Source organism: Haliotis rufescens, unplaced genomic scaffold (genome assembly GCF_023055435.1).
Source record: "Haliotis rufescens isolate VD_foot unplaced genomic scaffold, xgHalRufe1.0.p SCAF_47, whole genome shotgun sequence".
NCBI lineage: Eukaryota > Metazoa > Mollusca > Gastropoda > Lepetellida > Haliotidae > Haliotis > Haliotis rufescens.
In genome coordinates this window covers 1,096,008-1,102,542 of record NW_025964190.1, presented here as the reverse complement: position 1 = coordinate 1,102,542, position 6,535 = coordinate 1,096,008, and positions in this window count along the sequence as shown.

Genomic DNA, 6,535 nt, shown 5'->3' with positions numbered 1-6,535 from the left:
AGAAGTGTAGCAAGGTACTACAAGCGATCGTGCGACGTGAATCCTGACAGACTTGTATTTAAAGTGTTCAAGTGGGCAGACTCAGTGGCGTCATTAGGCACACGTAACTCGAATCTCCGTGTCAACAAGAAATTACGAAGTTTACAGTTTACAGACCATTTTATCCCTATTGGAAACACTTTTTATATACACTTTTTAACTCCGACTTTATCGACATTTAAAGACAAGTTTTGAAGTTGAACGGTATTTGCAGTTTCCCCTACCCCGGTCTCACCGCCGTGCTCTAGCTCTATTCCGCTGTGGTGTTGCCCCGCTCCGTGTTGAGACAGGTCGCTACAATAATATACCATTGAATGAAAGGGTCTGTTTTAACTGTCATGAATGCGTGGTGGATGAAAGCCATGTTTTATTTCATTGTCCTTTATATCAAAACATTACTGATAGCCTTTTAACTACATGTGCGAATCTCTGTGATACTTTTCAAGTTATATCTGATGTTGATAAGTTCTCTTTTTTTATGTCCAATGATGATTTGTTGTTTCTAACGGCCAAAACCTGCAAACTTTTACTTGAAAAACGCAAGAATATTTTACATAATGCTTAGATTTACCTTCGTGATATATTTGACCTCTTATATATTCTACTTGTATTTATTTTTATGTGACCTCGTCTCTCATAACTCATGTTGAGTGGTTCTGTACTTTTATCTATGTTCTATGTATATATGTATGTAGTATGTTGTACAGAAGTGAGACGTTAATAAACAATTGTCTGTCTGTCTATTAGACAACAGACCGAACCACCACCCCACCCTATCGGTAAGGATTATATGATCGGTGCGCCCATAACTGTGTCCAGTCTCCCGCGGGGTTTGACGAGGTGTCATTGTCGAATGATTTTGTCATAGTTGTGAAAAACAATCGTTGTATATCGTATTTTTGTGTTACTACTTATACCCTTATTTGCTAAATGAAAACGGATATCACCAACAGTAAGTCAGTAAACTAAAGGAGCCATTGACTGCTACATTTCTTATAATATATCTTATATAAGATAACATGTCCAGAACACATATGTTGTGTATAAGATGATGTCTATGTCCTGAAATGTTAGAACGTAAGATCGCGAGGGCGAAACATTAAAGTAGATACACAAGAGTTGGGACACTGGCTGTGTAAAACCAAGACATGCGGTTTGAAATCAGTCTCTGACAAGAGAGATTAGGTTAATTAAACACAAAATTTTGCTTTCATATAAAGTATTGTGAGAACCGGGGAGCCAATATGCAAGTATTAGACGCATTCACACACGGGAGCATATTACAGTTGATATAGTCTATGTTTTCATTAATCTGAACACATGCATATCAACAATAAGCAAATTAACAAGTCCAATAAAAATGTTCATGTTTTTTTGTTTTCACTTTGACATAATATATCATAACAGAGTAAGAGAAGGTTTTGGATTCCTCTTGAAAGTACTAAAATACAACTGTTGTTTACTGAACAGAGAGTTTTGTATGATTAAAGACATTGACTATCAATTTCTTCTCTCATTTTCCAAAGTAGTTCACTTCAAATTTCTTATCTTTTTTCTAAACTGTTAAGAAAAACGCTAACGTGATCACAAGGTAATAGGCCTGTTGAATATCACCCTGTGAGATCTGTCACATCTGTCACGGATTTGATACATACTAGAGGTTCCGCCATTTCCAATTTCCTCCATAAGTTATTGGCAACTTTTAGGAAAATATTTCCTTTCTCCCTTAATCCCATCTTTCATGCACGCAAAATGTCAAACATAAACTTAGATAAAATCTTTATATAATCCATACAATAAATAATGTTTATTAATTAACATATGGACGGGTGTAGGGAACAGTCCCTATGAAAATTTATGATTTAAACACACATTTAGGTACAATTTGACAGGTTATAATATTATGAATGTCAAAATTCACCACCGCTTGCCAAGTTCACTGAAATGTCACCTGTTGGAAGTTGTCACGGATAAACATGGATTCTAACCAAGTCTGATCTTCTTTAACATAGTATGCATGAGTGACTTCTTTCCATCAGATCATTTGGGCAATTGTAAAAATCACAGCCCCTAATGTGAAACGGTATCTTCCCAAAACGTAGACCCGTTAAAACAACACTCGTTATAGCTGGTTGCATCAGTAATTAGTAACCTGTACCCTAGGTGGGTGGTTGTGTTCTGACGTGCCGCGAACGTAGTCTCTGAGTGTGGTGCACTTGCCACTGCAAGATCTGTTTCCACACCTCCAGTAATCATTTTCATTCTTCGTCCTGTTCTTAGCATACGTGTAGCCGTCACGGAGAACTTGTGGGGCACCTTTCTGGGACAAGACATACTCAACTTTCATAAGGCCGGCCATAGCTTAATTGGACGAGGTATAAGCTTACTTACTTACTTATATTGGAGATTTTACGTGCGCTTTCCGACTGCAGCGTATTTCGCACACAGGCCCGGCCAGGCCATTTAATGTGTTTCTGGAAAGGGGAAAAAGTTGTTTGGCAATCCAGTAGGGGTGTTTTAGAGGGTTTGGGGGGCGAACTAAGGGAGCTGAGTATGGAAGTTTGTTAGTTTGATTATGTGGTTTGGTTTCGGTAGTTTATTGGGGTTTTAAATGCGATTTATTAGTCCTGTTTTGATAAAGTATATGCCTGAGGCTTTGAATTTTTCTATTTTATTTTGTGGGTTTAGGATTGCTTCTAGACTAAGAGCCTTATTTAGATTTAGGGTGGTTTGTAGTGTAGTTCGGTGTGTTAGGTAGTGGGTGCAGTGTATGAGTGCGTGTTCTGGGGTTTCTTGTTGTTTGCAATATGTGCAGGTTCCTGTTGCGTGTTTTTTTATTATTTTGAGGTGGTTATTTAGGTTGGTATGTCCTGTTTGGAGTTAAGTGATTACTCTGTCGATTTTTATGGACGGATGTAGAGTTTTTGGTTTGGTTAGGGTTTTTTTTAGAACCTTTTTGATTTGGCCATTTATGTTTAGATATAGGTTATGCCATTTTTTTGGTGATTTTTTTGTTTGATGACACTTTTAATTTCTGATTTGGAGATGGGTAGGTTTAAGCTTATTTCTGGGATTCTAAGGGATAGTGGGTGGAAGCTCATGTTCAAATATATATATATATGTTATACCATACACAAGAGAAGGAAGTATTAATGATTGAGAACATTTGGTATATTCTTACACAAATCCCACAACTTGTTTAAAGGTAATGTTTGAATACGATTTGTGATGTACCGGGAGCAGATTAAAGAAAAGAGGAGTTTTTTAAGACAATGTTGTTGTTGTCCACTACTGCTCTTTGTCTCAACATATTGATAATCCATCATAGCAGGGGAGTGGACCAGTCCATTCATTAATTAGGTGTGACCAGCAAGGCCCAATTAATTAGTGAGCTAATTTTAACTGCTTTTGGGGAGGTCTGCATTTTTTAGGTCTACGTTATGGGAGGGAACCTGTAAAACTGTCCACATGGTCACACCCAGTGATTGTTAAGAAAACAAATCCTAGCTACAGTCAGACAACATGACAGTCTATATTCATTTCCAGTATCCTCCAATAAACAGTGGGTAATGTCAGAGTAACACCCTCTGAAAAGATACGTAAAGTCCCCAACCAAACATCCTCTCGTTAACTTTTACAAAAAAACAACAACAAAAAGTTGGGTGTGGGGAAATGTCCAGTATTGAATATCAAGAGAACTATTTTTGTCGTAACCTAGCTACTGTTCTTTTCTGAATACCCTTGTGGACCTTCTATTATAAGAAATATATCTTTTTGTAGACCTTTCAATTCAAGTGTTTATATGCTACTAACGTTTAAATGTATCTAATTCTACCGTTTCAAAAGGTGCTGAAACATGTTACTGTGTCCAACGTATTTAAATCTATCTCCACACGCTGCGCTTGTTACAACAACATTCCTATATTATAATTATCAATTGTAGCTTTTACGTCGACTTAAAAAATCTTGTATTTTCGTCCACACACACACACACACACACACACACACACGCACGCACGCACACGCACACGCACACACACACATATGCATACACACACACACACACACACACACACAGCCATGTACTCATACGTAAACATACTGAATAGGTAGGAAGTCAGTATGTATCAACTCTTAATAACCGGTAACTGTCACACCTGATTTATTTGTCTGAATGAAATGTCTGAAAACAACGGGTTAACCGTTACACAGTAATTCGGGGTGATGTTTTTTTGTGCTACAGAATCAAAGTACCATTTCGTAAACAGTTTTTGAAAAGATGAAAGAAATGATGGTGCAGAAAAAAGACTAGCAATTAACACTATTACCTTGATGCAATCGCGTTACTCAATACAATCCACAAAGAACAATATATGGGGCGCCTTTTTACTATTTATTCCATATTCTATATCAATTATTCATTTATGGGTACCAAAGAATGGATTTTATTATACCATGAAATGTTTATTGATACCGCAAATCGATTTTTAGAAATCAATAACAGAATTTATCAAATTATGTACTTTATCATCTAAAAAATCGAATTAGGTGTGATATCTATAGCCTTCGTCTCCGTGACCTTATGCCCATTTTTTACAGTTCGTGTAGATAGGTACAGTATGTTAACATTTACATATATAGTCACATTCAGTCGATGTATCTACATATGTGTAAGGGCAAGCTTCTTCCCTTTAATTAATAAGTTTTCCGCCTGGCTCTGAATGTGGAACACAGGTTTTAGAATTACATATGTATCTTGTTATGATTGTACTTTTATGCAATTTGAATATTTATATTTACTTTGTTTGTACTTTGTATATTTATTTGATCTTTTTATATTTACATGTCACCATATATTACCATTATTGCTTGTTAGCTAAACACAATTGACAAATACTCAAAAGCAAATGACTAGTAAACTAATAATCTACGTTGAAAATAATATATTGTTAATGCCAAAATGATGTATCAAGGATCAAGTAGACGATATATTGACAGTAGCGCTGGGAAACTATTAAACAGGCCCGTGAAAACAAATGTGCTTTAGCTGAATGTTTATCTCTCATGCCGGCCATTTTGCAACGGCCATCTTATACACAACCCCGCGCTTACGTCTACAGGTCTCTTCCTGTGGTACGGTAATTAGTACAACCCTCTCCCTCAAGTGTATCCTTCATGATATAACCTACTCTCATTAATGACAATGACAAATTGTTTATTTTTGTCTCATCGGAGCTACAGGTTGTAGGCATATACATTATTATAAAAGTACACTATAAAGTATATCTGCCACCCACGATGTGGGTTATAAGAGACCATACATAATACATAGTAAAACAAATTGAGTAAAAACATATAAAAAGCAATATAAATATATATGGTGTTATTGGTAGTGAGATTGTCTTCGGACAGCCATTTTGTAGCACATACTACCTAGTGTTGAAATAATATTATAATCATTTAAAATATATACCAGCTCAATATAGTTATTTAAGTTGCCATTTGTGGGGTTAAATACTTGTGGAAGGTGGGTAACACGGACTTCATCTTAAAGTGAGCAGTGGAGGAGAAAGTGATTTTCATCTTCTACACATCCAGGGCAATATTTACAAAAACGTTGGTTAACTGGCACAGGAGGATTAGCATAACGTCCCAATTCAATCTAGAGCTTCAATGAACCGCTTCTTAAAGATGATAAAACCGACCTTTTATAACGGGGAAGGAGGACATAAGGCTCTGTATAAATCGCTGTTTTAAATGTTCTGTAGGTTCTCATTTTCGGTTAAGTTTCCAATGATTGAAGCCAGGTGTCATTATCATTGGACTTGAATGAAAGTTCTATCCTAGATAAAACCCATCTTGCACTCTTTTATTACATCTTAAAACATCAAAAAGTCCATATTTGTCAAAAATTCGTTGAACTCTTATCCCATGAATTACCACACTGTAAGGACCATTTGTGTATCTTATATGTAAGATTAATTAAATGTGTCTCTTTTCCAGCGTCACGGCTATGGAGCTGAGAGAGAGAGACCCAACCATCATAAAGTAATTCGGGTCCAATAAAAGCAATGTCCCGCCAAGCATTACAAACATAATCACTGAAAGTCGTACTACGGACATGTAATGTCAAATTAGAAAAAAATAACATTTAAATGGCAATAACATTTACTAGGATCGTGTATTCTATTGACACCATCGCAAAACATCATATGCATGTAGAGGCCACACCACTAATCATAATTTCCTACAAAATCACACATATAAAAATTAAGCATCAGCAAGTACAAAAAAAACATGTGTACTAGCATTTTTCGTCATGATATAAAAAATGTCTCTCCTTGTTACCACCACAAAATTCAGCCTAACATGGGTCCTCCTTTGGTCAAAAGTTTGTTCCCCTTCTAACGAGTGTGTCACGCGTTGCACACAATTGATGAACGGGGTGCACACCCGTGTTGAACGCGTTGCACACGGGTATCACACGCGTGACGGA